Consider the following 27363-nt stretch of genomic DNA (forward strand, 5'->3'; position numbering starts at 1 on the left):
GTAGCCATCCCTCCAACGGGATACGGGGTCCGGCCGGCGAGACGTGGCCAAGAAAGCCAGAGATAGAGTGAGCCGTGCCCGACGGGGCCGAAAAATGGACCAAAAGAATTGAAAGCGGAGTGCCTATCGGGTGCGATCATACCAGCACTAATGCACCGGATCCCATCAGAACTCCGCAGTTAAGCGTGCTTGGGCGAGAGTAGTACTAGGATGGGTGACCCCCTGGGAAGTCCTCGTGTTGCACCCCTTTTTCGTTTTTGTACGAAATCCCTTCCCCGCCCCCCGTTCCCTTCTTTCATCCGGTCTCCGCAACTTCGGCTCATTCCGTCCGGATTTTCCCGGAGAGTTTTCGCAGCGATTTTTCGAGCTGCGAGCCAAAATAGCCCCCTTCAGCGGGCACTCTCGGCCGTAGCCATCCCTCCAACGGGATACGTGGTCCGGCCGGCGAGACGTGGCCAAGAAAGCCAGAGATAGAGTGAGCAGTGCCCGACGGGGCCGAAAAATGAACCAAAAGAATTGAAAGCGGAGTGCCTATCGGGTGCGATCATACCAGCACTAATGCACCGGATCCCATCAGAACTCCGCAGTTAAGCGTGCTTGGGCGAGAGTAGTACTAGGATGGGTGACCCCCTTGGAAGTCCTCGTGTTGCACCCCTTTTTCGTTTTTGTACGAAATCCCTTCCCCGCCCCCCGTTCCCTTCTTTCATCCGGTCGCCGCAACTTCGGCTCATTCCGTCCGGATCTTCCCGGAGAGTTTTCGCTACAGCGATTTTTCGAGCTGCGAGCCAAAATAGCCCCCTTCAGCGGGCACTCTCGGCCGTAGCCATCCCTCCAACGGGATACGGGGTCCGGCCGGCGTGACGTGGCCAAGAAAGCCAGAGATAGAGTGAGCCGTGCCCGACGGGGCCGAAAAATGGACCAAAAGAATTGAAAGCGGAGTGCCTATCGGGTGCGATCATACCAGCACTAATGCACCGGATCCCATCAGAACTCCGCAGTTAAGCGTGCTTGGGCGAGAGTAGTACTAGGATGGGTGACCCCCTGGGAAGTCCTCGTGTTGCACCCCTTTTTCGTTTTTGTACGAAATCCCTTCCCCGCCCCCCGTTCCCTTCTTTCATCCGGTCGCCGCAACTTCGGCTCATGCCGTCCGGATCTTCCCGGAGAGTTTTCGCAGCGATTTTTCGAGCTGCGAGCCAAAATAGCCCCGTCAGCGGGCACGTTCGGCCGCAGCCATCCCTCCAACGGGATACGGGGTCCGGCCGGCGAGACGTGGCCAAGAAAGCCAGAGATAGAGCGAGCGGTGCCCGACGGGGCCGAAAAATGGACCAAAAGAATTGAAAGCGGAGTGCCTATCGGGTGCGATCATACCAGCACTAATGCACCGGATCCCATCAGAACTCCGCAGTTAAGCGTGCTTGGGCGAGAGTAGTACTAGGATGGGTGACCCCCTTGGAAGTCCTCGTGTTGCACCCCTTTTTCGTTTTTGTACGAAATCCCTTCCCCGCCCCCCGTTCCCTTCTTTCATCCGGTCGCCGCAACTTCGGCTCATTCCGTCCGGATCTTCCCGGAGAGTTTTCGCCGCAGCGATTTTTCGAGCTGCGAGCAAAAATAGCCCCCTTCAGCGGGCACTCTCGGCCGTAGCCATCCCTCCAACGGGATACGGGGTCCGGCCGGCGAGACGTGGCCAAGAAAGCCAGAGATAGAGTGAGCCGTGCCCGACGGGGCCGAAAAATGGACCAAAAGAATTGAAAGCGGAGTGCCTATCGGGTGCGATCATACCAGCACTAATGCACCGGATCCCATCAGAACTCCGCAGTTAAGCGTGCTTGGGCGAGAGTAGTACTAGGATGGGTGACCCCCTGGGAAGTCCTCGTGTTGCACCCCTTTTTCGTTTTTGTACGAAATCCCTTCCCCGCCCCCCGTTCCCTTCTTTCATCCGGTCGCCGCAACTTCGGCTCATGCCGTCCGGATCTTCCCGGAGAGTTTTCGCAGCGATTTTTCGAGCTGCGAGCCAAAATAGCCCCGTCAGCGGGCACGTTCGGCCGCAGCCATCCCTCCAACGGGATACGGGGTCCGGCCGGCGAGACGTGGCCAAGAAAGCCAGAGATAGAGCGAGCGGTGCCCGACGGGGCCGAAAAATGGACCAAAAGAATTGAAAGCGGAGTGCCTATCGGGTGCGATCATACCAGCACTAATGCACCGGATCCCATCAGAACTCCGCAGTTAAGCGTGCTTGGGCGAGAGTAGTACTAGGATGGGTGACCCCCTGGGAAGTCCTCGTGTTGCACCCCTTTTTCGTTTTTGTACGAAATCCCTTCCCCGCCCCCCGTTCCCTTCTTTCATCCGGTCGCCGCAACTTCGGCTCATTCCGTCCGGATCTTCCCGGAGAGTTTTCGCTGCAGCGATTTTTCGAGCTGCGAGCCAAAATAGCCCCCTTCAGCGGGCACTCTCGGCCGTAGCCATCCCTCCAACGGGATACGGGGTCCGGCCGGCGAGACGTGGCCAAGAAAGCCAGAGATAGAGTGAGCCGTGCCCGACGGGGCAGAAAAATGGACCAAAAGAATTGAAAGCGGAGTGCCTATCGGGTGCGATCATACCAGCACTAATGCACCGGATCCCATCAGAACTCCGCAGTTAAGCGTGCTTGGGCGAGAGTAGTACTAGGATGGGTGACCCCCTGGGAAGTCCTCGTGTTGCACCCCTTTTTCGTTTTTGTACGAAATCCCTTCCCCGCCCCCCGTTCCCTTCTTTCATCCGGTCGCCGCAACTTCGGCTCATTCCGTCCGGATCTTCCCGGAGAGTTTTCGCCGCAGCGATTTTTCGAGCTGCGAGCCAAAATAGCCCCCTTCAGCGGGCACTCTCGGCCGTAGCCATCCCTCCAACGGGATACGGGGTCCGGCCGGCGAGACGTGGCCAAGAAAGCCAGAGATAGAGTGAGCCGTGCCCGACGGGGCAGAAAAATGGACCAAAAGAATTGAAAGCGGAGTGCCTATCGGGTGCGATCATACCAGCACTAATGCACCGGATCCCATCAGAACTCCGCAGTTAAGCGTGCTTGGGCGAGAGTAGTACTAGGATGGGTGACCCCCTTGGAAGTCCTCGTGTTGCACCCCTTTTTCGTTTTTGTACGAAATCCCTTCCCCGCCCCCCGTTCCCTTCTTTCATCCGGTCGCCGCAACTTCGGCTCATTCCGTCCGGATCTTCCCGGAGAGTTTTCGCTGCAGCGATTTTTCGAGCTGCGAGCCAAAATAGCCCCCTTCAGCGGGCACTCTCGGCCGTAGCCATCCCTCCAACGGGATACGGGGTCCGGCCGGCGAGACGTGGCCAAGAAAGCCAGAGATAGAGTGAGCCGTGCCCGACGGGGCAGAAAAATGGACCAAAAGAATTGAAAGCGGAGTGCCTATCGGGTGCGATCATACCAGCACTAATGCACCGGATCCCATCAGAACTCCGCAGTTAAGCGTGCTTGGGCGAGAGTAGTACTAGGATGGGTGACCCCCTGGGAAGTCCTCGTGTTGCACCCCTTTTTCGTTTTTGTACGAAATACCTTCCCCGCCCCCCGTTCCCTTCTTTCATCAGGTCGCCGCAACTTCGGCTCATTCCGTCCGGATCTTCCCGGAGAGTTTTCGCTGCAGCGATTTTTCGAGCTGCGAGCCAAAATAGCCCCGTCAGCGGGCACGTTCGGCCGTAGCCATCCCTCCAACGGGATACGGGGTCCGGCCGGCGAGACGTGGCCAAGAAAGCCAGAGATAGAGTGAGCCGTGCCCGACGGGGCCGAAAAATGGACCAAAAGAATTGAAAGCGGAGTGCCTATCGGGTGCGATCATACCAGCACTAATGCACCGGATCCCATCAGAACTCCGCAGTTAAGCGTGCTTGGGCGAGAGTAGTACTAGGATGGGTGACCCCCTGGGAAGTCCTCGTGTTGCACCCCTTTTTCGTTTTTGTACGAAATCCCTTCCCCGCCCCCCGTTCCCTTCTTTCATCCGGTCGCCGCAACTTCGGCTCATTCCGTCCGGTTCTTCTCGGAGAGTTTTCGCAGCGATTTTTCGAGCTGCGAGCCAAAATAGCCCCCTTCAGCGGGCACGTTCGGCCGCAGCCATCCCTCCAACGGGATACGTGGTCCGGCCGGCGAGACGTGGCCAAGAAAGCCAGAGATAGAGCGAGCAGTGCCCGACGGGGCAGAAAAATGGAACAAAAGAATTGAAAGCGGAGTGCCTATCGGGTGCGATCATACCAGCACTAATGCACCGGATCCCATCAGAACTCCGCAGTTAAGCGTGCTTGGGCGAGAGTAGTACTAGGATGGGTGACCCCCTGGGAAGTCCTCGTGTTGCACCCCTTTTTCGTTTTTGTACGAAATCCCTTCCCCGCCCCCCGTTCCCTTCTTTCATCCGGTCTCCGCAACTTCGGCTCATTCCGTCCGGATTTTCCCGGAGAGTTTTCGCAGCGATTTTTCGAGCTGCGAGCCAAAATAGCCCCCTTCAGCGGGCACTCTCGGCCGTAGCCATCCCTCCAACGGGATACGTGGTCCGGCCGGCGAGACGTGGCCAAGAAAGCCAGAGATAGAGTGAGCAGTGCCCGACGGGGCCGAAAAATGAACCAAAAGAATTGAAAGCGGAGTGCCTATCGGGTGCGATCATACCAGCACTAATGCACCGGATCCCATCAGAACTCCGCAGTTAAGCGTGCTTGGGCGAGAGTAGTACTAGGATGGGTGACCCCCTGGGAAGTCCTCGTGTTGCACCCCTTTTTCGTTTTTGTACGAAATACCTTCCCCGCCCCCCGTTCCCTTCTTTCATCAGGTCGCCGCAACTTCGGCTCATTCCGTCCGGATCTTCCCGGAGAGTTTTCGCTGCAGCGATTTTTCGAGCTGCGAGCCAAAATAGCCCCGTCAGCGGGCACGTTCGGCCGTAGCCATCCCTCCAACGGGATACGGGGTCCGGCCGGCGAGACGTGGCCAAGAAAGCCAGAGATAGAGTGAGCCGTGCCCGACGGGGCCGAAAAATGGACCAAAAGAATTGAAAGCGGAGTGCCTATCGGGTGCGATCATACCAGCACTAATGCACCGGATCCCATCAGAACTCCGCAGTTAAGCGTGCTTGGGCGAGAGTAGTACTAGGATGGGTGACCCCCTGGGAAGTCCTCGTGTTGCACCCCTTTTTCGTTTTTGTACGAAATCCCTTCCCCGCCCCCCGTTCCCTTCTTTCATCCGGTCTCCGCAACTTCGGCTCATTCCGTCCGGATTTTCCCGGAGAGTTTTCGCAGCGATTTTTCGAGCTGCGAGCCAAAATAGCCCCCTTCAGCGGGCACTCTCGGCCGTAGCCATCCCTCCAACGGGATACGTGGTCCGGCCGGCGAGACGTGGCCAAGAAAGCCAGAGATAGAGTGAGCAGTGCCCGACGGGGCCGAAAAATGAACCAAAAGAATTGAAAGCGGAGTGCCTATCGGGTGCGATCATACCAGCACTAATGCACCGGATCCCATCAGAACTCCGCAGTTAAGCGTGCTTGGGCGAGAGTAGTACTAGGATGGGTGACCCCCTGGGAAGTCCTCGTGTTGCACCCCTTTTTCGTTTTTGTACGAAATACCTTCCCCGCCCCCCGTTCCCTTCTTTCATCAGGTCGCCGCAACTTCGGCTCATTCCGTCCGGATCTTCCCGGAGAGTTTTCGCTGCAGCGATTTTTCGAGCTGCGAGCCAAAATAGCCCCGTCAGCGGGCACGTTCGGCCGTAGCCATCCCTCCAACGGGATACGGGGTCCGGCCGGCGAGACGTGGCCAAGAAAGCCAGAGATAGAGTGAGCCGTGCCCGACGGGGCCGAAAAATGGACCAAAAGAATTGAAAGCGGAGTGCCTATCGGGTGCGATCATACCAGCACTAATGCACCGGATCCCATCAGAACTCCGCAGTTAAGCGTGCTTGGGCGAGAGTAGTACTAGGATGGGTGACCCCCTGGGAAGTCCTCGTGTTGCACCCCTTTTTCGTTTTTGTACGAAATCCCTTCCCCGCCCCCCGTTCCCTTCTTTCACCCGGTCGCCGCAACTTCGGCTCATGCCGTCCGGATCTTCCCGGAGAGTTTTCGCAGCGATTTTTCCAGCTGCGAGCCAAAATAGCCCCGTCAGCGGGCACGTTCGGCCGCAGCCATCCCTCCAACGGGATACGGGGTCCGGCCGGCGAGACGTGGCCAAGAAAGCCAGAGATAGAGTGAGCGGTGCCCGACGGGGCAGAAAAATGGACCAAAAGAATTGAAAGCGGAGTGCCTATCGAGTGCGATCATACCAGCACTAATGCACCGGATCCCATCAGAACTCCGCAGTTAAGCGTGCTTGGGCGAGAGTAGTACTAGGATGGGTGACCCCCTGGGAAGTCCTCGTGTTGCACCCCTTTTTCGTTTTTGTACGAAATCCCTTCCCCGCCCCCCGTTCCCTTCTTTCATCCGGTCGCCGCAACTTCGGCTCATTCCGTCCGGATCTTCCCGGAGAGTTTTCGCAGCGATTTTTCGAGCTGCGAGCCAAAATAGCCCCCTTCAGCGGGCACTCTCGGCCGTAGCCATCCCTCCAACGGGATACGGGGTCCGGCCGGCGAGACGTGGCCAAGAAAGCCAGAGATAGAGTGAGCAGTGCCCGACGGGGCAGAAAAATGGACCAAAAGAATTGAAAGCGGAGTGCCTATCGAGTGCGATCATACCAGCACTAATGCACCGGATCCCATCAGAACTCCGCAGTTAAGCGTGCTTGGGCGAGAGTAGTACTAGGATGCGTGACCCCCTGGGAAGTCCTCGTGTTGCACCCCTTTTTCGTTTTTGTACGAAATCCCTTCCCCGCCCCCCGTTCCCTTCTTTCATCCGGTCGCCGCAACTTCGGCTCATTCCGTCCGGATCTTCCCGGAGAGTTTTCGCAGCGATTTTTCGAGCTGCGAGCCAAAATAGCCCCCTTCAGCGGGCACTCTTGGCCGTAGCCATCCCTCCAACGGGATACGGGGTCCGGCCGGCGAGACGTGGCCAAGAAAGCCAGAGATAGAGTGAGCAGTGCCCGACGGGGCAGAAAAATGGACCAAAAGAATTGAAAGCGGAGTGCCTATCGGGTGCGATCATACCAGCGCTAATGCACCGGATACCATCAGAACTCCGCAGTTAAGCGTGCTTGGGCGAGAGTAGTACTAGGATGGGTGACCCCCTTGGAAGTCCTCGTGTTGCACCCCTTTTTCGTTTTTGTACGAAATCCCTTCCCTGCCCCCCGTTCCCTTCTTTCATCCGGTCGCCGCAACTTCGGCTCATTCCGTCCGTATCTTCCCGGAGAGTTTTCGCAGCGATTTTTCGAGCTGCGAGCCAAAATAGCCCCCTTCAGCGGGCACTCTCGGCCGTAGCCATCCCTCCAACGGGATACGGGGTCCGGCCGGCGAGACGTGGCCAAAAAAGCCAGAGATAGAGTGAGCAGTGCCCGACGGGGCCGAAAAATGGACCAAAAGAATTGAAAGCGGAGTGCCTATCGGGTGCGATCATACCAGCACTAATGCACCGGATCCCATCAGAACTCCGCAGTTAAGCGTGCTTGGGCGAGAGTAGTACTAGGATGGGTGACCCCCTGGGAAGTCCTCGTGTTGCACCCCTTTTTCGCTTTTGTACGAAATCCCTTCCCCGCCCCCCGTTCCCTTCTTTCATCCGGTCGCCGCAACTTCGGCTCATTCCGTCCGGATCTTCTCGGAGAGTTTTCGCAGCGATTTTTCGAGCTGCGAGCCAAAATAGCCCCCTTCAGCGGGCACTCTCGGCCGTAGCCATCCCTCCAACGGGATACGGGGTCCGGCCGGCGAGACGTGGCCAAGAAAGCCAGAGATAGAGCGAGCAGTGCCCGACGGGGCAGAAAAATGGAACAAAAGAATTGAAAGCGGAGTGCCTATCGGGTGCGATCATACCAGCACTAATGCACCGGATCCCATCAGAACTCCGCAGTTAAGCGTGCTTGGGCGAGAGTAGTACTAGGATGGGTGACCCCCTGGGAAGTCCTCGTGTTGCACCCCTTTTTCGTTTTTGTACGAAATCCCTTCCCCGCCCCCCGTTCCCTTCTTTCATCCGGTCGCCGCAACTTCGGCTCATTCCGTCCGGATCTTCCCGGAGAGTTTTCGCAGCGATTTTTCGAGCTGCGAGCCAAAATAGCCCCCTTCAGCGGGCACGTTCGGCCGCAGCCATCCCTCCAACGGGATACGGGGTCCGGCCGGCGAGACGTGGCCAAGAAAGCCAGAGATAGAGTGAGCGGTGCCCGACGGGGCCGAAAAATGGACCAAAAGAATTGAAAGCGGAGTGCCTATCGGGTGCGATCATACCAGCACTAATGCACCGGATCCCATCAGAACTCCGCAGTTAAGCGTGCTTGGGCGAGAGTAGTACTAGGATGGGTGACCCCCTGGAAAGTCCTCGTGTTGCACCCCTTTTTCGTTTTTGTACGAAATCCCTTCCCCGCCCCCCGTTCCCTTCTTTCATCCGGTCGCCGCAACTTCGGCTCATTCCGTCCGGATCTTCCCGGAGAGTTTTCCCTGCAGCGATTTTTCGAGCTGCGAGCCAAAATAGCCCCGTCAGCGGGCACGTTCGGCCGTAGCCATCCCTCCAACGGGATACGGGGTCCGGCCGGCGAGACGTGGCCAAGAAAGCCAGAGATAGAGTGAGCGGTGCCCGACGGGGCCGAAAAATGGACCAAAAGAATTGAAAGCGGAGTGCCTATCGGGTGCGATCATACCAGCACTAATGCACCGGATCCCATCAAAACTCCGCAGTTAAGCGTGCTTGGGCGAGAGTAGTACTAGGATGGGTGACCCCCTGGGAAGTCCTCGTGTTGCACCCCTTTTTCGTTTTTGTACGAAATCCCTTCCCCGCCCCCCGTTCCCTTCTTTCATCCGGTCGCCGCAACTTCGGCTCATTCCGTCCGGATCTTCTCGGAGAGTTTTCGCAGCGATTTTTCGAGCTGCGAGCCAAAATAGCCCCCTTCAGCGGGCACTCTCGGCCGTAGCCATCCCTCCAACGGGATACGGGGTCCGGCCGGCGAGACGTGGCCAAGAAAGCCAGAGATAGAGCGAGCAGTGCCCGACGGGGCAGAAAAATGGAACAAAAGAATTGAAAGCGGAGTGCCTATCGGGTGCGATCATACCAGCACTAATGCACCGGATCCCATCAGAACTCCGCAGTTAAGCGTGCTTGGGCGAGAGTAGTACTAGGATGGGTGACCCCCTGGGAAGTCCTCGTGTTGCACCCCTTTTTCGTTTTTGTACGAAATCCCTTCCCCGCCCCCCGTTCCCTTCTTTCATCCGGTCGCCGCAACTTCGGCTCATTCCGTCCGGATCTTCCCGGAGAGTTTTCGCAGCGATTTTTCGAGCTGCGAGCCAAAATAGCCCCCTTCAGCGGGCACGTTCGGCCGCAGCCATCCCTCCAACGGGATACGGGGTCCGGCCGGCGAGACGTGGCCAAGAAAGCCAGAGATAGAGTGAGCGGTGCCCGACGGGGCCGAAAAATGGACCAAAAGAATTGAAAGCGGAGTGCCTATCGGGTGCGATCATACCAGCACTAATGCACCGGATCCCATCAGAACTCCGCAGTTAAGCGTGCTTGGGCGAGAGTAGTACTAGGATGGGTGACCCCCTGGAAAGTCCTCGTGTTGCACCCCTTTTTCGTTTTTGTACGAAATCCCTTCCCCGCCCCCCGTTCCCTTCTTTCATCCGGTCGCCGCAACTTCGGCTCATTCCGTCCGGATCTTCCCGGAGAGTTTTCGCTGCAGCGATTTTTCGAGCTGCGAGCCAAAATAGCCCCGTCAGCGGGCACGTTCGGCCGTAGCCATCCCTCCAACGGGATACGGGGTCCGGCCGGCGAGACGTGGCCAAGAAAGCCAGAGATAGAGTGAGCGGTGCCCGACGGGGCCGAAAAATGGACCAAAAGAATTGAAAGCGGAGTGCCTATCGGGTGCGATCATACCAGCACTAATGCACCGGATCCCATCAAAACTCCGCAGTTAAGCGTGCTTGGGCGAGAGTAGTACTAGGATGGGTGACCCCCTGGGAAGTCCTCGTGTTGCACCCCTTTTTCGTTTTTGTACGAAATCCCTTCCCCGCCCCCCGTTCCCTTCTTTCATCCGGTCGCCGCAACTTCGGCTCATTCCGTCCGGATCTTCCCGGAGAGTTTTCGCAGCGATTTTTCGAGCTGCGAGCCAAAATAGCCCCCTTCAGCGGGCACTCTCGGCCGTAGCCATCCCTCCAACGGGATACGGGGTCCGGCCGGCGAGACGTGGCCAAGAAAGCCAGAGATAGAGCGAGCAGTGCCCGACGGGGCAGAAAAATGGAACAAAAGAATTGAAAGCGGAGTGCCTATCGGGTGCGATCATACCAGCACTAATGCACCGGATCCCATCAGAACTCCGCAGTTAAGCGTGCTTGGGCGAGAGTAGTACTAGGATGGTTGACCCCCTGGGAAGTCCTCGTGTTGCACCCCTTTTTCGTTTTTGTACGAAATCCCTTCCCCGCCCCCCGTTCCCTTCTTTCATCCGGTCGCCGCAACTTCGGCTCATTCCGTCCGGATCTTCCCGGAGAGTTTTCGCTCGCCGCAACTTCGGCTCATTCCGTCCGGATCTTCCCGGAGAGTTTTCACTGCGATTTTTAGAGCTCCGAGCCAAAATAGCCCCGTCAGCGGTCACGGTCGGCCGTAGCCATCCCTCTAGGTCGACCGTAACGAGTCCTCCAACGGGATACGGGGTTCTGTCGGCGAGACGTTGTTAAGAATGCCCGAGACTTAGAGAGCAGTGCTCAACGGGTAGAAAAGTTGAACAAAAGAATTGAAAGAGGAGAATATATTGGGTGCGATCATACCAGCACTAATGCATCGGATCCCATCAGAACTCTGCAGTTAAGCGTGCTTCGGTGAGAGTAGTACTAGGATGGGTGACCCCCTGGGAAGTCCTCGTGTTGCACCCCTTTTTCGTTTTTGTACGAAATCTCTTCCCCGCCCTCCATTCCTTCTTTTATTCGCTCGTCGCTAATTCTGCTTATTCCGTCGGGATCTTCCCGGAGATTTTTCGCTGCGACTTTTCGAGCTCAGAGACAAAATATCCCCGTTAGTGGGCACGTTCGGCCGTAGCCATCCCTCCAACGGGATACGGGGTCCGGCCGGCGAGAAGTGGCTAAGAAAGCCAGAGATAGAGGCGAGAGTAGTACTAGGATGGGTGACCCCCTGGGAAGTCCTCATGTTGCACCCTTTTTTCGTTTTTGTATGAAATCTCTTCCCCGCCCTCCATTCCTTCTTTCATCCGGTCGCCGCTACTTCGGCTCATTCCGTCGGGATCTTCCCGAAGATTTTTCGCTGCGACTTTTCGAGCTCAGAGACAAAATATCCTCGTTAGCGGGCACGGTCAGCCGTAGCGATCCCTCTAGGTCGGCCGTAACGAGTCCTCCAACGGGATACGTGGTTCTGTCGGCGAGACGTTGCTAAGAATGCCCGAGACTTAGAGAGCAGTGCTCAACGGGCAGAAAAGTTGAACAAAAGAATTGAAAGAGGAGAATATATTGGGTGCAATCATACCAGCACTAATGCATCGGATCCCATCAGAACTCTGCAGTTAAGCGTGCTTCGGTGAGAGTAGTACTAGGATGGGTGACCCCCTTGGAAGTCCTCGTGTTGCAGCCCTTTTTTGCTTTTGTACGAAATCTCTCCCCTCACTCCATTCTTTCTTTCATTCGCTCGTCGCTAATTCTACTCATTCCGTCGGGATCTTTCCGGAGAGTTTTCGCTGCGATTTTTCGAGCTCAGAGCCAAAATAGCCTCGTAAGCGGGCACGGTCGGCCGTCACGAGCCCTACAACGGGATATGGGGTCCGGTCGGCGAGACGTGACTAAGAAAGCCCGTGACTGAGAGAGCAGTACCCAAAGGGCAGAAAAATGGAACAGAAGAAGTGAAAGAGGAGAACATATCGGGTGCGATCATACTAGCACTAATGCACCGGATCCCATCAGAACTCCGCAGTTAAGCGTGCATGGACGAGAGTAGTACTAGTATGGGTGACCCCCCTTGAGAAGTCCTCTTGTTGCAGCCCTTTTTTATTTTTTTACGAAATCTTTTTGTCCCCTCCCTCCCTTCTTCTCTTTGCTCGCCGCTAATTCTGCTTATCTTGTCGGGAGCTATCCGTACAGTTTTAGTTGTGATTTTTCGAGCTTGGAGCCAAAATTCTCTCGTAAGCGGGCACGATCGGCCCTAACGATCCTTCCAACGGGATACGAGGTCTGGTCGACGCGACATGGCTAAGAAAGCCCAAGACTGTGAGAGTAGTGCCCGTAACAAAAGAATTGAAAGAGGAGAACATTTCAGGTGTGATCATACCAGTTGTAATGCACCGGATCCCATTAGAACTCTGCAGTCAAGCGTGCTTGGGCGAGAGTAGTTTTAGGATGGGTGACCTCCTAGGAAGTCCTCGCGTTGCACCTCTTTTTTTATTTTTGTACGATATCTTTTTTCCCCCTCCCTTCCTTCTTCTCTTTTCGCGCCGCTAATTCTACTCGTGTCTTCGTGTGCTTTCCATAGAGCTGTTAGCATCGATTTTTTGAGCTCGGAGCCAAAATTCCATCTTAAGCGGGCCCGGTCGACCTTAGCGAACCCTCCAACAGGGTACAGGGTCCGTTCGGCAACACGTGACTAAGAAAGCCCATGGTTGAAAGAGCAGTGCCCAGTAGGCAGAAAAATGAAACAAAAGAATTGAAATAGGAGAACATTACGTGTGCGATCATACCAGCACTATTGCACTGGATCCCATCAGAACTCCGCTGTTAAGCTTGCTTTGGCAAGAATAGTACTAGGATGGTGACCCCCTGAGAAGTCTACGTGTTTGCACCCCCTCCCTTCTTTCCTCTCTTTGCTCGCTGCCAATTCTGCTCGTCTCGTCAAGAGCTTTCCAGAGAGCTGTTAGCTGCGATTTTTCTAGCTCGGAGCCAAAATTCCCTCGTTAGCGGACACAGTCAGCCTTAGCAAGCCCTCCTACGGGGTCCGGTTGGCGATAAGTGACTAAGAAAGCCTGTGGTTGAAAGAGTATTGCCCAGCGGGCAGAAAAATGGAACAAATGAATTGAAAGAGGAGAACATTTCGGGTATGGTCATACCAACCCTAATGCCCCAGATCCCATCAAAACTACGCAGTTAAGTGTACTTGGGCGAGAGTAGTACTAGGATGGGTGACCCCCTGGTCCTCGTGTTGCACCATTTTTTTTTATTTTGTACGAAATCTTTTTCCCTCCTCTCTTCCTTCTCTTTGCTCGCGGTCAATTCTACTAGTCTCGTCGAGAGCTTTCTAGGGAGTTGTTAGCTGCGATTTTTCGAGCTCGGAGCCAAAATTCCCTCTTAAGCAGGCACAGTCGGCCTAAGCGAGCCCTCCAACGGGATACAGGGTCCTATCTGTGAGACGTGACCTAGAAAGCCCGTGGCTAAAAGAGTAGTGTTCAGCAGGCAGAAAAATGAAACAAAAGAATTGCAAGAGGAGAACATTTCGTTTGCTATCATACCCGCACTAATACACCGGATTCCATCAGAACTCCGTAGTTAAACGTTCTCAGGTAAGAGTAGTACTAGGATGGGTGACCCCTGAAAGTCCTCGTGTTGTACCCCTTTTTGGATTTTGTACGAAATCTTTTTCCCCCCTCTCTTTATTCTTCTCTTTGCTCGCTGCCAATTCTGCTCGTCTCGTCTAGAGCTTTTCGGAGCGTTGTTAGTTGCGATTTTTGGAGGTCGGAGCCAAAATTCCCTCTTCAGCAAGCACGGTCAGCGTTTTTGGATCTTGGAGGAAATTTTTTCCCCTCCTCCCTTTCTTTTTTTTCTATGTTCGCTGTCAATTCTGCTTGTCTCGTCGAGAGCTTTCCAGAGAGCTATTAGCTGGGATTTTTCAACCTTGAAGCCAAAATTCCCTCTTAAGCGGGCACAGTCGGCCTTAGCGAGCCCTCCAACGAGATACAGGGTCCGGTCGGCGAAACGTGACTAAGAAAACCGGTGACTGAAAGAGTGGTGCTCAGCGGGCAAAAAAATGGAATAAAAGAATTGAAAGAGGAGAACATTTTGGGTGCGATCATACCAGCACTAATGCACCAGATCCCATCAAAACTCCGCAGTTAAGCGTGCTTGGGTGGGAAATTTTTTTTCCCCCTCCCTTCATTCTTGTCTTTGCTCGCCACCAATTCTGCTCGTCTCGTCAAGAGCTTTTTCGGAGGATTGTTAGTTGTGATTTTCAAACTCAAAGCCAAAATTCCCTCTTAAACGGGCACAGTCGGCGTTAGTGAGCCCTCCAACGGGATACATGGTCCAGTCGGAGAGACGTGACTAAGAAAGTCTGTGACTGAAATAGTAGTGCTTAGCGGACAAAAAAATAGAACAAAAGAATTAAAATAGGAAAAATTTTCAAGTGCGATCATACCAGCACTAATGCACCAGATCCCATCAGAACTCCGCAGTTAAACGTGCCTGGGCGAGAGTAGTACTAAGATGGATGGAGAACATTTCGGGTGCGATCATACTAGCATTAGTACACCGGATCTCATCAAAACTCTGCAGTTAAGTGTGCTTGGGCGAGTGTAGTACTAGGATGAGTGACCCCCTGAAAAGTCCAAGTGTTACATCCCTTTTTGAATTTTGTACGATTTTTTTTTCCCTTCAAGGTGCCTTCCATCTTACTGTGGTCTTTGATCCATTTGCTTACGAAGCATAAATTCGCTTCGTGCTGTGCCCTTAATGCGTTGAGGATCACTGATTCAAATTACTTTTGTCGATTTTTAGAAGCATTCAGGATCGAGCACATGCAAAACCAAGCGAAAGAACAGATTAGGCGTGGCTTATTGTTCTTTGCATTTAAAATGACATGGTTTTGACAAATCAAGTATTTTATTTAGCTTTTATATTTTAACCTCATCCTCAAATTTCAGTTATAATAATTGTCTAATTCACTAAACTTACGCCTATTCTCGTACAGTGCTTTGATCTGCATGAAGTAAAGATCTCCTACTAATTAAACCCTTGCCTGATTGCGTGGCTTTTTTCTTTTGTAAAGCTAGGTTAGTTGACATGTTTAATTAGTCGCCATTCCCCAATCCTTATGCTTTAGCTTGAATGGAAGCTTCTTTGTTTTTTTTTTGGAACAGCAAAAGGCAAAGATTTTTTTATTAATAATCAAGATCAGTATAAGAGTGGGGAACGGTGAAAAAAGCATCACAATGAACGAAAGACATCTCCCATTTCCCAACTATGTTGGCACCCGAAACGTTGGACAATCATATGCCAACCCAACTCCCAAAAGATAACACAGTTGGCAAGATTTCAACCGACCAAATAAAGCCACCCACAATTAGTACATGTTACAGCTCATGCATCCGCAAAAGAACGGACAAAAAACTGAATATACTGTCAAGAATTTGCAGCTCCTTGTGTTTCCTCCGTTAGGACTAGAATCAGAGAAGCAAATTATGGCTGGTATTCTTCCAAATGTAGCATCATTGGATTGCAAAGCCTAGAGACTGGTTTGTGGCAGCAACCAAAAAAGGATTTCCACCCAGTGCAGCAGTAACACATCTCAAACTGGAAGACAGGCAATCTTATCCTCAAAAGCAGCAGCATCAGGTAATCAGGTCCCAATAATGTAGACCAAGTGGTTGACAATTCTTCAGGTATGGAGCAGACATGAATGAAGGCCTAAACCATGATAGAAGCACCCCATGATGATAAAGTTGCACGTCATGAGACAGTATCAAAGCCAGAAGTGAATGGCACCCAGACACCAAACTAAAGGTGAGATCCCAACCCAGACACAAACTTTAGGCTCAAAGACCAAACCCCCTAAGACGGACCTAAACAAGGGATGCCAACTGAAACTCTCCACCCCTTTAAGACAGACCCATACACAACCACCAAGTGTGTTTCCCAACCCCACACAACATGAACAAAAAATAATCAAAAAAATGAATGGAAGCTATTGGTTTGGTCTTTGTGATACTAATCCTCTCAGTTGGGATCAGCTTTTCTCGAAATGTTGCAACAATTTTTACTAAGAAATCCTTCGAACTAGTTGTTATATGGATTATCATCTCTTTAATAGGATGTATTCCGGCCATTTTCACTAATTCAACTTGATTAGCTAGCTCAATTATAACACGCTTCAGTCATCTCTTTAATAGGACGTATTCCTGCCATTTTCACTAATTCAACTTGATTAGCTAGCTCAATTATAACACGCTTGAGTACTTGTCTTGATAATCCAAAAAGGATTATTATCCAAAAAAAACTATTAGCTAACCCACAGGAGCCTGGCTATGGCGCCGACCCTGAAGAGGCAGAAGAGAATGAGAATTCGGAAGAACCGGAATTTGAGAAAAATGTTGATCCTAAAGACATGATGAAGGATTTAGAAAGTGGACGAAGATGCGGAAGAGACGGAATTGATCTATTGGAAATATGAGGATGTGTTGTTCAAGAACTCTTGTCTATTGCTTAGCAAAAAAAAAAAAAGGCACTCTTGTCTATTGTGGATGTTTATAGTTGGGAAGTTGCTAATTTAGGATTTTTTCTAACTTTATTTCAAAATGAATACCCAATGCGTTTCATCCTATTTTTCTGTTTTGTTTGGATTTTGCATATATTATTGTAATATTTTCATGGGCATCGAATTTGCGAACAAATTATGCATCGCGATAAAATGGGCCTACGTTGCGCGCAAACTACTCACTAGTTGACTGTTTAACCATTCGTGCAAAAATATTAAAACAATATTGAAACGATGCATGTTCTTTGAATTTTCCAACCCTTTTGTGTCCGAAAACACACAAAATATGGAAGCTAAAGTAACTAAGAAACAGAAATAAACAAAATCGCCTACACCTTTTCAATAACCACTAACTATTTTAAGCAATATCGATCTCAACTCTCAAGTTTCTATCGTTAGGCCTGCTCAATCGGTGTCTTCCTAGAGCAGAAAACAAATCACTTCGAATAAGAAACACCCGCGCAAGGTGCACAATTTTTTTTTTATCCAAGGGAATATGTAGTAAATCCGGAAACAAGCTACAACGGTGCTGGTATAAGTTCACACACACATACATACATGAATATATTCGTACCATTTCATCCATAAAACACTTACGGTAAGTGTAGAAACATCATTTTACCTTAAAATTACAAGATGGAGGTTGCAACGTCGGTTTTCTGACACCAGCACAGCTCATCTCAATTCCACATTCAACTTGGTCTGCACCTGGTCTCTTACACTCCACTGCAACCATAATAAAACAGAAGAAAAGTAGGGTTATGATACCTCAGAGTAAACAAGAGCCGAAAACAGGTTGCTATGTTTGGAAATTTGGAATGGAATATCTCCCCGAAAAAGTGTTCTCATTAGTGTAATGTGTTTTGTTTTGATGTTGAGTCTTGAGTTTAGGCTTCTGTTTTTTGCCAGAGTTTAGCCCAGGAGTTGTTAGGTTGTTCATGGTGTGCTGTGTTGTTTTTTGGTTCTTTCGGGTATGCTCATCAGCTCATTAGCACCTGTAGTTGGTTTTGGCACAAAATATGATCTAATTTACCCCCAAAAAAAAGAGCCAAATGCAGAGATCCAAGAAAATACCTGCAAATCATTAATTTCTTCGTCTGTAAGTGAACGCTCCATGGATCGATATGCTATCCTGTAACAATGACTGGTCCTTCCTTTTTTATTGGTAAAATTGTCAATCAGTCGCACCTGGCATGGAACGATGAACTTGCCTGTTTTAGTCAACCCGAAATAATATATTATTATTGACTCAGGTCTCAGCTTTTTTCACCCCCTTTCTAATAAAAACAAGTACTAACAAATACGTGCCATGTCCTGCTCTACATTAAGGTAAGCATAAAAAAAACAGTTACTTTGAGCACAAAGTTCCGAACTTGAAGAAAGCACTAATTTATCAATCATTCAACGAGGAACTCAAATTTCTGGATATAATGAATCTTCTTATTAGTTAGAAAAATCCGATTATTGAAGCACCAAACAGTTTCACTGCTCTAGGAGAAGTCTTATTTACACAATCCAAGCACGTACCTCCTCCACCAGATCTCCAGCAATTCCACGAACAACTTCGCAAAGATTGTTTTCAGTGAATGAACCATTAATCCAGAAACTCACGTCCTTGTAACAAGGAGGGTACTGAAACAGAAATATCTTCTATTTTTAGGGATAGAGAAGCAGCATTAAAAGGTGTAACAAGTAACTAAAAGTTTAAATTCAACAAAATAGAACAAACGTATGTTGAGGATTTTTGCCAAGAGCATACAATGGCATCTAGGCCCACATAAAAGACACTTCAGCTGGAAATCATATAATATTTTGAAATTTTGGAGCCAAACAATGAACTACTCATTCGGAAAATCATCAGCTATCATTCACTAAAAAAATGCCATCCATACCTTTGAAAATGACTTGAACTTTACCCCAAGCTGGCCTTTTGAGAACTATGTAACGACAAATAGTACAATCAATGATGACAATGACAACAATAGAAGTAACAACAATCACAAATCCGATTAAAAAAAGGTTAGAGTCAACAGCCCTTGGAAGTCAGAATTTCCAACCGAAATCTCTTAAAAGAAATTTAAGGATTCCCTCCCAATTTGTTTGTCTTTTTGGCAGTTGTGCCTTTTAACTAGGTCAATATGTTTGTCTTTTTGGCAGTTGTGCCTTTTAACTAGGTCAATAGATAATATCATTCTTGAAAAAAAATTCCATATCCAAAATCATCTACAAAAATATCAATTAGAAAATCTAGTTGATTTTTGGAGATGTCGGGAATAATGACAATGGCAAACAAATTCTGACAGAGGGAGTGTCAGCAGAAATGCAAGCAAGTAGGAAGGAACGAAGCAAAGTAGTTTTAATCAACTCAGAAATTACTTGAGAGGTAAACCGCTCATCTGTTGTCCAGAAAAGTCGAATATCTGGAATGTCAAAGAGGACCATGGCTAAACGCTCCAAGCCAAGTCCAAAAGCCCAAGCAACATTATTCGTTCTACCGTTTCTCCTCAGTATTTCCTGCTCTGTCACTCCACAGCCCAGAACTTCTAACCACTTATCCTATCAAAGACTCAACCAGTTTATATAAGTTACATAAGGTGTTAATAATAACATAAGCCAATATTTCGAATAACCGACTAAGTCATTTCAACCATTTATGCACACTTCAAAATGAATGCTAACTTATATAAAGAAATGCTTTCATGTACGAGCTTTGGGTATCATAAAAACATGATCACGACCAATGATGTGGTTACCGAGGAGTTCAGTGGTTTCATCACATTGCGCAGGTAGTGGTTTCTGGAACGTATGTGAATCGTTCACCATTTATACTACTCTTGAACTAATGGGGGTAAAAAATGCTTAGATCAAGTGAACCAAGGGAGTGCCCAGGGAAGTATGTGACAGCAAGAACATAGTTCAAGAATTTTCAAATGTAGAAAACAAAAAATGTTAAAAAATGCACAAACAAATGAATAAGCGACCATACGCAATGAACAAACAAAAGAAGAAATAGAACGGCTTAGGCAAACCTGAAAATAAATCTCAAGGTCAAATGATGGATTGGTAAATGGAAAGTAAGTATCAATCCAGCGCATTCCCACAGCACCTGAAAATTTTTAAAGATTTTAGGCCAGGGGATTCAACAGATAATAGCTCCAGCAGTCCAGCACATGCCTATTTAATTGCTAAGAAAACAACCAAAAGATGTGCTATTTTAAGTGTACAAGTCATGCTTCAATTTCAACCCTACCAAATAAGTGGCATGCCAGACCCTCAAGGCACTTCTTTAAGTCTCCAGCTGCATAAGATGTGCCATCCATACCAGATGGTTCCCAGTCTTCTGGATTAAAAACTCGAAACCCTTCCATCTGCACGGTCAGCACACATATCACTTGACAGATAAAGAGAGAAACTGAAGACGTTATTGAGTTGAAAACCATTATTACCGATATGAAAGATAAGAAACCTGATGGAATACGGGATGATGAGTTGAGTCAATAGAATCTCTACGATAAACATCTCCTGTGACAAGAAAATGGGTGTGCCCCTTCCTCAATATCTCAGCTTGATGTGCACTCGTGTGGCACCTTAAGACTGTATGGGAGTCCACATAATATGTATCATTGTAGCTCCTACTCACGTGATCTTCAGGCACCAAGACATCATCAAAATTCTGCAGGAAGGATACCTTCTGTCACAAGACTCGCAACACTGCACAGAAAATGCTTGACAAAAAACCCAATTGCCAATAAAATCAAATACGAAATCGCGCCAAAAGAACTCTCATCTTGCCTATAATTTGATAGCTCCAATAATTTTGAAAAAGAAACATTACTTGATCAAAATAGAAAAGTAATTTCAGCCTGCTATGAACCTATGGTGCCAAAATCAAGTCCCCATGTTTTACATGGCAACCATTGAATGTGACAAGACATTTCCAACTTAAGTTAGGAAATAATTTTTCACACTTTGGCTACTTCCAAGTGTTTTCCCAAGATGAACAAATAAACAGATGGTGAGCATATAAGCAAGTTGAGCACTATTGGTTGAACCAATGGTCGTTGTCCTATATTTTCGCTTCAGAATTTCCCTGAAGAAGCCCCTTGGAGACTTCCACTTCTTTCTAAAAAGCCTTTCTTTTGGGGGGGTTGATTTTCTAAGTTATGCTCCATGTAAGATATGCCTAGAATATAGGAAACAAGTTCTAATTCAAGACCCTCCCTCTTATTTCATGTGTAAGGTTTCTCCACACAGGATGCCAACCTTAGTGGATAACTTCTTCAAAGAACAATAAAGAAACAAATTCAAGGAAAAGCATATGCAAATTACATCAAATGTTGCTACAATAAAGACTGGTGAATATCTATGGAATCCATGTCAGATAGTGGAGAAATCACCTTTCATGAAGTTGGCTAAATTTTGCTGAATTTTTTTGTTTAGGTGTGGTGGTTGTTTTCTACCTTTTCCTTATCTGTCTCTGCTCTCTCTTTTTCCGTTTTTCCACTGTATTTGATTGTATTTGGGTTGTGCCCACCTAACACTTTCTTCTATTGCATTCATTTTTCTCGCAGCCAATCAAATGCATAAAGAAGAAAAAGGGATTTGTGCCTCTTTTTTCTGAACGGCAAAAAGGGAAATCTTATTAATCTTTGAAGTGAAAACAAAGACTAAAAGGAGCAAGGAGAAAGGCAACAAGTGCCCATCCAAGACCCAATTCTTAATTGGCAAGATGCCAACTAAAAAAAACCCAAGGGACAAAGCCCAGCACCTAAGAGGCCTAAAAGCTCAGATAAGATAATAAGCACAAGTGGGACGCAGCCCAAACACCAAAAAGGCCTAAAAGCCCAAGCACACAATGAAGCACAAAACACCTAAACCCTAGCCCAACTACAGAACAAGTCTCCAACTGCCGGAGCAAGCAACTGCCGCCAAAAAACAGTGCTGCATTCACTTGCCTAACTTATAAACCAAAAAACCTGTTTTGTTAATTTTCCTGTGCTTTCCTATTTGATACTTCTAAATGATACACTGAAAACCCCAATATTATTTACTTTGAATGGTTCACACTTCTCAGATTAGCATTTCAATGATGACATTATTGACATAAAAGTTATTTCCATTTTTTAAGCCAAACCAAAAACTCCTAGTGTCTTGCAATGATTGTGTCAAATGTTGGACTAGCAGACTATGTTCCTGTTCTCAATCCAAATAGCACAAGAAGCCACATTGACATTGACCATGGTGGAATGCAAATTGTTCCAAGTCACCAACGAACTTATGGTTCAAGAATAAAAGACTGGCATTTAAGAATGCCACCAATATGTAGGAAGTATATGATTCCATATTGCAAATGATTCAAATTTCTTCCAAAGAATGAACTCATAGAGGAATCATAATTGATATGTTTAATCTGGTTCCTCAACCATTTGCAGGATGAATATTAAACCTCTTATATTTCGTGACTAATTTGCTTTGATATGTATGCCTGTCATGGTTTACTTGAGGAAGTTAGGTCATGGTTCCATTATGCATACCTATCTTCTGCTTCCAACACATTACTGATATAAACTGAATTATTAGTAGTTAGCATATAAAGAGAAGTACATACTAATCTTTCTTTACAACAAAAGGTTAAAGGGTAAAGACCCTACTAAGTTTGTGGCACCCGCACAGCTAAAGCTATTCTCTCTTCAACTCTGAACTCAGAGCACAATAATCAAAACCATCTTGTACTAAATATTGATAGCCATATCACAACATAGGTAATATCAAAAATGACCTTAGCAAATTGAAAAATAAAGAGAAACACAAGGTCTCCAAGGAATAATACAAGTCAAAGGGAGAGGTTTTTTTTATTAAAGTTCCTTAGTTAATCATAGGTTACCTGTTTAGCGGAAACAATTGGGCAGAGATCATCAAACTTGTCAAATTTGTTCGAGTAAGTGGTGTCAAAGTAGTTGTATATTGCGTTCTTTCAAAATTCCAATTGGATGATGGTCCCTCCTATGAAGTTGCATTCCAAGTTTGGTAAATATCGAATCTGGTACATTGTTTGTCGGGTCATCCCTCACCACATCTGCACATTTAATTGCCAAAAGAAAATTTAACAAACCAAGAGGGTAAAATTTGAAATCCATCACTAACAGGATTCTCATTGCATACGGTTTACAAACAATGGAAAAATTCAGCAGAAATATCACGAAAATACAATTTTGGAAGGTGGGTAAGTTACCATCTTTAGCAATCTTAACTCCACCGAGCATAAGAACTGAAGCCACAACTGGTTGCCTCCACTTGTGATGGGGAATCTGGTCGGCAGAAGTAGAAAAACAGGGGGAGAAAGAAAGGGAAAAAACTAAGCTTCTGAAGCCATTTCTAAGGAGGAAAAGAGAGGGCTTTGAGAAGAAGGCGGATTGAGCAAAAGAGAACGCCATGGACAGAGGGTGAGATTAGAAGAAGATGGAGAAGTTCTTGTGTTTCTTGGGAGACTGGAGACAAATCCGACCTGTTTGGATAACCCTTTTGAGAGCAAGTTTACCGGTTGTTGTGTAAAAATGTTAATAAACGGTGCAATTTTTTCATTTTATTTTGGGTAAATTATAGTTACCCCCTCTAACTATGCCTCGCGTACACTTATTCCCGTCTAACTTTTTTTTTGGCACTTAACCCCCTCAAACTAACGGAAATTCAAACGGTTATAACTTCAAACGGTCATAACTTCTTCATCCAAAATCGAAAATATGTAAATTATATATCGATTTCGAGGTCTTGAAGTCAGCTTTCTAATGACATCAAAATCACATTACGATTCAAAGCACACAAAAAGTTATGATCAAAACGGTCTTTCTGTCTACCAGCCCTTACTCTTTTGATCATAACTTTCTGTGTGCTTTGAATCGTGATGTGATTTTGGTGTCATTAGAAAGCTGACTTCAAGATCTCGAAATCGATATATAATTTGCATATTTTCGACTTTGGACGAAAAAGTTATGACTGTTTGAAGTTATGACCGTTTGAATTTCTGTTAGTTTGAGGGGGTTAAGTGCCAAAAAAAAAGTTAAAAGAAGGTAAGTGTACGCGAAGAATAGTTAGAGGGGTAACTATAATTTGCCCTTTTATCTATTCACGTCTCTTTCAACACCATATTGAAGTATTTATTTTATCTACTTTCTATAAAAATATTATTCTTTTTCTCTTTTCTTTTCTTTTATTGGTGGACACAGAGAGAGAGGGAGGGGGAGGGGAGGAAAAAGAATAAAAAAATAGGAACCAAGTGAACAGTTGTTCGGTAGATGAAGAAACTGTAGCTGGAGGAATTATACAATGTGGTTTACCTATGCTGCTGCAGGGGAAATTTATCTCTTTGGTTAGCTAAAAAAGTTTTTCCTCTTGTTTATATAGACCGGTAAACTTGCTCTGATTTCAGCAATTTGAATCTGGAGCAAATAAGGGTCCGATTGGATGGGGTCAAAGGCAGGCGGAAATTCAGGGGCGTTAACAGTCCGGTTTGGAGGCAAAATTGGGACCGAACCAGAATTTTCGGTTGGAGGAAATCAAAACCGAAACCGGTTGAAGATTTTCGGTTCGGTTTGTCCCGGTTTTTGTTTGATACTCCGGTTTGGTCGGTTTAAAAGCTAAGTCTACTGCGACGAAGAGATAGATCTAGATTTTTTGGGATGTTGAAATTTTCAACTACAGATCTGCGAAACATACAAAAATATGATTTTATAGAGTATTTGAGTCAATAAATCGAATGGAATTTTTGGCAGTGAACCCGCCGGTATTTTATGAGAGAGGGTGAGGTGGGGAGGTGCAAAGGCAATTGTGGCAACGACCGTTGGAGGGGTCCTTCAAGATTAATGTAGATGGTGCGTGGAGGAAGGAATCTGGGGAAGGCAGTTTCGGTGCCGTGATTCAAGATGGTAGAGGGAGCTTTGTTAGTGCTATTATGGGGAAGTTGTCATGGTGTGCTAGCCCTGCAGTGGTAGCAGCCATGGCAATCCGAAGAGGGATGCTGTCGGGGAGCCAGTTGGGGTTAGGGTTAATTGTAGTAGAGAGTAATGCTCAAGCTGTGATTAATATGATAAATGGGCAGATTGTGACTAGTTAGGAGTTAGGGGTTGTTATTCATGATGTCTAGGCCTTGGGTAGAAGTTTTCAAGTCTGTTCTTCTTCTTTTGCCCGTAGGTCTTGCAATATGGTTGTTCATCTGTTGCCGAGCAGAGGCATATTTGGTATGGGGTCTTATCTTTGGACTGATTTCCCACCGTCTTGGTTACTTGATCCTTTAATTAGGGACGAGTCTTATTCTTGATGTAATGATTTTCTTCGTGGTTATAATATCTGTTATCGGTTGGAAAAAAAAATTCGAATGGATTTTAAGGAAAACAATCTTGGATTTTCTCAAAATAGTATAAATTCTATAAAGAATCGGTCTCCAGTCCATTTTGTAATTTTGACCAAGGGCCAGTACAATGCCTTTTTTTTGGATTATCTCCATTGTTTATTTTTTTTTAAAGTCTTAGGTCCACTCTTATTTTTTTATGGGACAGATATGCCCTTCTCTTCGTTTCAACTAAAAACGTGAAAACAAAGCCAAACGTGAACTCGTCTCCGGCGAGAAACCTAGGAGACTCATCTCCACCTGCAACTCCGGCAACCCCCTTACCTGGTGAACGCAGCTCCGGCGGGGTCTCTCTCTCCCCCTGCCGTCGCTCGTTGTTCTCTCTGCCAACCTCTCTTACCCTTCCTCACTTGGCCCAGTAAAAGAACTGCCGAAACCACCACCACCATAACTCACCACCACCTTCGGACCTCATCAGCACCACCGGACAACACTGCCGTGCTCACAATCATCACGGCGAGCTCCACAAGGCTCCCACCCACCACCGCGGAGTTCCGCCGGACACCACCTTGAGATTCCGGAAGCACCACAGTGATCTACGGCCCCCATATACTCTTGTAACTCTTCCCCGAGCCCTAATTCGCATATTGAGGTAGTTTTTCGGCAACCCGTAACTTAATCTATGTTTTAATGGAGTTTGGACGTATTTTTAAATTATGATGTAGATGGTGAGCTATTCTTTAAAAAATTATTTACTATGTAGTCCTATTTTCATTTATATTTAGTCCTATTTTTGCTGGAAAATCATTGATAGGTCCTAAATGCATATAAACTGTTAGTTAAGTGTTTAAAAGTGAAATTGTAAATGTTATGAGTTGTTTGATGCATGTTCAAGTAAATGGTAACAAGTTAGGTGGTTATTTTTCTGTTTTATTCAATATACGTTATTATGAAATTGATTGATCGTTAGAATGGACAAATAGCTTCATGGGGTGGTATACGATTAGACTGTGAATTATTAGATGAATACCAACGCAAAATATAATTTAGACTGCAAATTAGGCACTTTGGCCTTAGACACTTTTGTAAATTTAGACTGTAAATTATTAAATTAACACCAACACCAAGAAGACTTTAATTTAAACTGCAAATTTAGGGTTTAGACTGCGAATTATTGAATGAACATCAACGCTAGGAGAATTTAGAATGCAAATTTAGACTGTAAATTATTAAATGAAAACTAACGCTAATGAGAATTTAGACTGCAAATTTGCACTTTTAGACTGCAAATTTGTCAAATGAACACCAACGCTAGAGAAAATTTAGATTGCAAATAAAGGTACTTTTGTAAACTTTACAGTCTAAAAGTGCAAATTTGCAGTCTCCACACAAATTTAGACTGTAAATTATTAAATGAACACTAACGTCAATGAGAATTTAAACTGTAAATTATTAAATGAACACTAACTCCAATAAGAATTTAGACTGCAAATTTGCACTTTTAGACTACAAATTTGTTAAATGAACACCAACGTCAGAGAAAATTTAGACTGCAAATTTGCACTTTTAAACTGCAAATAAATGCACTTTTGTAAAATTTGCAAATTGCAGTCGTTGTGGTGGTGGTGGTTGTGGCGGCGTGGTGGTGGTGGTGAAGTGGTGGTGGTGGCAGCGTTGTGGTGGTGGTGGTTGGGGGGGTGCGTGTGTCGTGGTGGGGGTGGTGGTGGATTGATAGTGGTGGTGGTGACGTGGTGGTGGTCATTGTGGTGGTGGTGGTTATATGGTTGCAACAAATTAAATCGAATAAAATGCAAAAATACATTTTTTGTATTAGCCAAACAAAGCCCTTGTTTCTTTTATATAGGGTATTTTTGTCATTGGAATTATTAGTAAACAAGAGGTGTTAGGAACTTTAGAAGTGAACTAGGTGGGTTAGAAACATGCTATAGTAGACCTATAAAAAATTCTCCCTAAATTCTATCCACCTTAGGTAGAAACCCCAAGTTTTCCACCCATGAACATATTGTAGTAATTGGAATTGTTAATTTTGTAGAACTTGCAAAGTAAAATGTTTACAAAAAATCAGCTTTATCGAACATTAACGGAAAAGGGCCCGAGTACGTCTGTCCTGGCCTTCCGCCGCTCTATTAGCTATGGTACTCAGTCTCATCTCCCCGGGAGAAAGAGCGAGGCAGCTGGGATCCATCATTCTCTTGATTCCGTACTAAACGTTTAGTAGGAGTACGGTATTAAATACCTCTAGTAGGTACACCGAGCCGGACAGACAACATGGAATCGGAAGTTGATTGAATGAGATTGAGAAATGGAAGCGGCAACATGAACTGGCTTTCTTGCCTGCCTTCCAATTAGTAGGCTAAAAGCAGTGATCAATCTCCCTTTCCTTTGTAGCTTGCTAGGTCAGCTAGTTTTGTTAGGACAACCTCGGGTAGCTTGCTTCTGAACAACCCGTAGTTTCGTGCGACA

General features: G+C 47.3%; 29 non-coding genes and 5 pseudogenes across 29 annotated transcripts; 33 read left to right on the plus strand and 1 right to left on the minus strand.

Annotated features, from left to right (window-relative positions):
• Window positions 1-128: 128 nt before the first annotated feature.
• LOC131305163 (5S ribosomal RNA) lies at window positions 129-247 on the plus strand. Its single transcript, XR_009192761.1, has one exon. It is a non-coding gene; the product is annotated as a 5S ribosomal RNA (ribosomal RNA).
• A 289-nt stretch (window positions 248-536) lies between these two features.
• Window positions 537-655, plus strand: LOC131305203 (5S ribosomal RNA). Its single transcript, XR_009192799.1, has one exon. It is a non-coding gene; the product is annotated as a 5S ribosomal RNA (ribosomal RNA).
• Window positions 656-947: 292 nt separating this feature from the next.
• On the plus strand, window positions 948-1066 carry LOC131305165 (5S ribosomal RNA). Its single transcript, XR_009192763.1, has one exon. It is a non-coding gene; the product is annotated as a 5S ribosomal RNA (ribosomal RNA).
• A 288-nt stretch (window positions 1067-1354) lies between these two features.
• LOC131305204 (5S ribosomal RNA) lies at window positions 1355-1473 on the plus strand. The gene has a single exon (XR_009192800.1). It is a non-coding gene; the product is annotated as a 5S ribosomal RNA (ribosomal RNA).
• Window positions 1474-1765: 292 nt separating this feature from the next.
• Window positions 1766-1884, plus strand: LOC131305166 (5S ribosomal RNA). Its single transcript, XR_009192764.1, has one exon. It is a non-coding gene; the product is annotated as a 5S ribosomal RNA (ribosomal RNA).
• Window positions 1885-2172: 288 nt separating this feature from the next.
• Window positions 2173-2291, plus strand: LOC131305167 (5S ribosomal RNA). The gene has a single exon (XR_009192765.1). It is a non-coding gene; the product is annotated as a 5S ribosomal RNA (ribosomal RNA).
• A 292-nt stretch (window positions 2292-2583) lies between these two features.
• LOC131305168 (5S ribosomal RNA) lies at window positions 2584-2702 on the plus strand. The gene has a single exon (XR_009192766.1). It is a non-coding gene; the product is annotated as a 5S ribosomal RNA (ribosomal RNA).
• A 292-nt stretch (window positions 2703-2994) lies between these two features.
• Window positions 2995-3113, plus strand: LOC131305205 (5S ribosomal RNA). Its single transcript, XR_009192801.1, has one exon. It is a non-coding gene; the product is annotated as a 5S ribosomal RNA (ribosomal RNA).
• Window positions 3114-3405: 292 nt separating this feature from the next.
• On the plus strand, window positions 3406-3524 carry LOC131305169 (5S ribosomal RNA). The gene has a single exon (XR_009192767.1). It is a non-coding gene; the product is annotated as a 5S ribosomal RNA (ribosomal RNA).
• A 291-nt stretch (window positions 3525-3815) lies between these two features.
• On the plus strand, window positions 3816-3934 carry LOC131305170 (5S ribosomal RNA). The gene has a single exon (XR_009192768.1). It is a non-coding gene; the product is annotated as a 5S ribosomal RNA (ribosomal RNA).
• A 289-nt stretch (window positions 3935-4223) lies between these two features.
• Window positions 4224-4342, plus strand: LOC131305171 (5S ribosomal RNA). Its single transcript, XR_009192769.1, has one exon. It is a non-coding gene; the product is annotated as a 5S ribosomal RNA (ribosomal RNA).
• A 289-nt stretch (window positions 4343-4631) lies between these two features.
• Window positions 4632-4750, plus strand: LOC131305172 (5S ribosomal RNA). Its single transcript, XR_009192770.1, has one exon. It is a non-coding gene; the product is annotated as a 5S ribosomal RNA (ribosomal RNA).
• Window positions 4751-5041: 291 nt separating this feature from the next.
• On the plus strand, window positions 5042-5160 carry LOC131305173 (5S ribosomal RNA). The gene has a single exon (XR_009192771.1). It is a non-coding gene; the product is annotated as a 5S ribosomal RNA (ribosomal RNA).
• A 289-nt stretch (window positions 5161-5449) lies between these two features.
• LOC131305174 (5S ribosomal RNA) lies at window positions 5450-5568 on the plus strand. Its single transcript, XR_009192772.1, has one exon. It is a non-coding gene; the product is annotated as a 5S ribosomal RNA (ribosomal RNA).
• Window positions 5569-5859: 291 nt separating this feature from the next.
• LOC131305176 (5S ribosomal RNA) lies at window positions 5860-5978 on the plus strand. The gene has a single exon (XR_009192774.1). It is a non-coding gene; the product is annotated as a 5S ribosomal RNA (ribosomal RNA).
• Window positions 5979-6266: 288 nt separating this feature from the next.
• Window positions 6267-6385, plus strand: LOC131305195 (5S ribosomal RNA). The gene has a single exon (XR_009192792.1). It is a non-coding gene; the product is annotated as a 5S ribosomal RNA (ribosomal RNA).
• Window positions 6386-6674: 289 nt separating this feature from the next.
• LOC131305564 (5S ribosomal RNA) lies at window positions 6675-6793 on the plus strand. Its single transcript, XR_009193139.1, has one exon. It is a non-coding gene; the product is annotated as a 5S ribosomal RNA (ribosomal RNA).
• Window positions 6794-7082: 289 nt separating this feature from the next.
• On the plus strand, window positions 7083-7201 carry LOC131305676 (5S ribosomal RNA). Its single transcript, XR_009193248.1, has one exon. It is a non-coding gene; the product is annotated as a 5S ribosomal RNA (ribosomal RNA).
• Window positions 7202-7490: 289 nt separating this feature from the next.
• On the plus strand, window positions 7491-7609 carry LOC131305177 (5S ribosomal RNA). The gene has a single exon (XR_009192775.1). It is a non-coding gene; the product is annotated as a 5S ribosomal RNA (ribosomal RNA).
• A 289-nt stretch (window positions 7610-7898) lies between these two features.
• LOC131305178 (5S ribosomal RNA) lies at window positions 7899-8017 on the plus strand. Its single transcript, XR_009192776.1, has one exon. It is a non-coding gene; the product is annotated as a 5S ribosomal RNA (ribosomal RNA).
• A 289-nt stretch (window positions 8018-8306) lies between these two features.
• On the plus strand, window positions 8307-8425 carry LOC131305231 (5S ribosomal RNA). Its single transcript, XR_009192826.1, has one exon. It is a non-coding gene; the product is annotated as a 5S ribosomal RNA (ribosomal RNA).
• A 291-nt stretch (window positions 8426-8716) lies between these two features.
• LOC131305378 (5S ribosomal RNA) lies at window positions 8717-8835 on the plus strand. The gene has a single exon (XR_009192965.1). It is a non-coding gene; the product is annotated as a 5S ribosomal RNA (ribosomal RNA).
• Window positions 8836-9124: 289 nt separating this feature from the next.
• Window positions 9125-9243, plus strand: LOC131305179 (5S ribosomal RNA). Its single transcript, XR_009192777.1, has one exon. It is a non-coding gene; the product is annotated as a 5S ribosomal RNA (ribosomal RNA).
• Window positions 9244-9532: 289 nt separating this feature from the next.
• Window positions 9533-9651, plus strand: LOC131305232 (5S ribosomal RNA). The gene has a single exon (XR_009192827.1). It is a non-coding gene; the product is annotated as a 5S ribosomal RNA (ribosomal RNA).
• A 291-nt stretch (window positions 9652-9942) lies between these two features.
• Window positions 9943-10061, plus strand: LOC131305379 (5S ribosomal RNA). Its single transcript, XR_009192966.1, has one exon. It is a non-coding gene; the product is annotated as a 5S ribosomal RNA (ribosomal RNA).
• Window positions 10062-10350: 289 nt separating this feature from the next.
• On the plus strand, window positions 10351-10469 carry LOC131305206 (5S ribosomal RNA). The gene has a single exon (XR_009192802.1). It is a non-coding gene; the product is annotated as a 5S ribosomal RNA (ribosomal RNA).
• Window positions 10470-10829: 360 nt separating this feature from the next.
• On the plus strand, window positions 10830-10948 carry LOC131305704 (5S ribosomal RNA). Its single transcript, XR_009193274.1, has one exon. It is a non-coding gene; the product is annotated as a 5S ribosomal RNA (ribosomal RNA).
• A 590-nt stretch (window positions 10949-11538) lies between these two features.
• Window positions 11539-11657, plus strand: LOC131305712 (5S ribosomal RNA). The gene has a single exon (XR_009193282.1). It is a non-coding gene; the product is annotated as a 5S ribosomal RNA (ribosomal RNA).
• Window positions 11658-11942: 285 nt separating this feature from the next.
• Window positions 11943-12063, plus strand: LOC131305715 (5S ribosomal RNA). The gene has a single exon (XR_009193285.1). It is a non-coding gene; the product is annotated as a 5S ribosomal RNA (ribosomal RNA).
• A 270-nt stretch (window positions 12064-12333) lies between these two features.
• Window positions 12334-12452, plus strand: LOC131305716 (5S ribosomal RNA; annotated as a pseudogene).
• Window positions 12453-12739: 287 nt separating this feature from the next.
• LOC131305719 (5S ribosomal RNA) lies at window positions 12740-12858 on the plus strand (annotated as a pseudogene).
• Window positions 12859-13504: 646 nt separating this feature from the next.
• LOC131305721 (5S ribosomal RNA) lies at window positions 13505-13621 on the plus strand (annotated as a pseudogene).
• An 885-nt stretch (window positions 13622-14506) lies between these two features.
• On the plus strand, window positions 14507-14625 carry LOC131305720 (5S ribosomal RNA; annotated as a pseudogene).
• Window positions 14626-16976: 2351 nt separating this feature from the next.
• Window positions 16977-23009, minus strand: LOC131304371 (phenylalanine--tRNA ligase, chloroplastic/mitochondrial-like; annotated as a pseudogene).
• Between the last annotated feature and the right edge of the window lie 4354 nt (window positions 23010-27363).

Source organism: Rhododendron vialii, chromosome 10a (assembly GCF_030253575.1).
Source record: "Rhododendron vialii isolate Sample 1 chromosome 10a, ASM3025357v1".
NCBI classification, from domain to species: Eukaryota; Viridiplantae; Streptophyta; class Magnoliopsida; order Ericales; family Ericaceae; genus Rhododendron; species Rhododendron vialii.